Source organism: Cygnus olor, chromosome 3, assembly GCF_009769625.2.
Source record: "Cygnus olor isolate bCygOlo1 chromosome 3, bCygOlo1.pri.v2, whole genome shotgun sequence".
NCBI lineage: Eukaryota > Metazoa > Chordata > Aves > Anseriformes > Anatidae > Cygnus > Cygnus olor.
Window position 1 is genome coordinate 61459757 of NC_049171.1, and position 2049 is coordinate 61461805.

Genomic DNA, 2049 nt, shown 5'->3' on the forward strand with positions numbered 1-2049 from the left:
CCCAAAACCAGTGTTTTCTGTCCCCTGCAGAGTAACTGCCCACCGGGTAAAATGTTGGCCCAATGGGAGCACTCTGTTGAAAGTGCCATTTAGTTACAGCATTCATCTGTTGTTCGTCAAACAGATTAAACCTTCCAAATGCAATTTAAACAGAATTCCAACTAGTCTTCAAACAGTAAGGTTACTGACTAAAAGACTGTTTTGCACACGAGTGAATGGAGGTAGGTTGGAGAGACTTGTTTTTAGCAATTTACAAAAGGAACTGTTGTTTTGTTTTGTTTTGTTTTGTTTTTCTCTCCTTTGGAAAAAGAATCAGGAGGTGGGCAGTGGGGCTTCTACTCCTTGGAACATAATTTTTACATGAGTAAAAGCAAAATGGTTTAACGCTGCCGTGGCACTACTATTTTTTTCCCTTCTACTTCTGTAATCTTGAGCTGATATTTGTTCAATCAGATAAAGAATCATATGTAGGTCATGCAACTGATCAAAAACATTAGGTTTCTGATTGCAACCTAAGCGTTTACAACAGCCACTGTGATTTTAAAGGAGGCTTGAAGGCTCACAAACTAGCCTTCTGAACTTGCTTTCAAGTAGTGGTTTCAAATCAAAGACAAACAATTTCCTGGCTGAATCATCAGACTAAGTATCGGTGTACCCAAGTTTTATGCCTTTAGGCAAATAGTAGCCTAATTTTCAGGTCTGTTGAGTTCCTTTAACTCCCATTAATTTTAAATGGAGTTACAAGAGCTCAGCTGCTCTGAAACTTATTCTTAAACCTTTTTATGACTATCTTCCTTAGAGACACATTGGAAAGCTGTTTTAATGTTTGTAATACGTTTTGAAATGCTTAGTAAGGATATAGTACAGAAACGCAGTCATTGCTAACAAGTGTCTTGTTAAAGCAGTCCTATCTTTTTCTCATCTCAGAGCAGTACAGTTCAAGTTACCTGAAAATAACTCGTAACAATTCAACCACACTGTTCTGTAGACAGGACAGAGCAGGACACAGAAGGCATCTGTGATGGGTTCCCAGGGATCTGCCACCTCACTGCTTTTAGGATGGAAGCCCAAGGGTGAACGATCTTAAGCAAAACCTGAAAAGCAAGTGCTGGCAGAAGGCGAACCTAAAAGTCACACAGGTTCCCCACAGTTTAGAAGGTTCCCACTGAAAGAGTCCATAAGACATTCTGTGAAAATAGGCATATTAGCCTGGCTGTTTAGGTTTAAGAAGCAGGACAGAGATCAGAAGTCACTGGGCTTGCAAAGCTGGTCAAGGAAGTAGCCAGAAGAATCAAAGTCTTGATTCTTTGTAATGGATTGCACATCAGAGAGAGGTCTCACACCTGCTGGGTTATGGGGATAGGTGGGCTTATCTGTGCTGTGTAGTATTTGTATTTAGGGAAACTACACCCTGTGTTAGTAACAGAAGAAGTAGCAGTAAGGAGGCAGACTGGGGTGGGTCTGGGTGGGCTGCTCACTACTGTTTGGAGAAGGGGGTAGAACAAGAGGTTGGATTTTCAAACATGATTTATTTAGAAACTTAAGATCCACTAAAGGACAATGAGACTAAAACTTCCCACTAAGTGTACCAGATGCAATGGTTAGAATAAATCTACCAAATCTGTGGATAAAGAGAAGTTAACAGAAGTGATCAACATTCATCAGACCAATACCTGCTGGTTTCCCAATGAAGGTAATCTTGAAATCAAAGCAGATTTCACTCAAAAACTTCAAGAACGTTACAAATTAATTAGGGCATTTGTAAAACTGTTCAGCCAAGGGTGGGCACGTGCACCAGACTGGTAAAGTATTCAAAAGAATGGGGTAAGAGGAGAACAGCTCCTTTATCTTCCTTTTTCTGCACAAAAAATTGCAGATGACTTTTACAGGCAGGACTGCAACATCACCCCATCATCAGCCACTCCACATCCTTTCCCAGCCCACTCCGGGGGATTTGCTCAACAAGAGAAAAACATCGTTCTAAATTCATTTGGCCACTGTATTTTTTTTTCTCACTCTTGCTGGTTTGCAGTCTCAGTCGACTGAGTT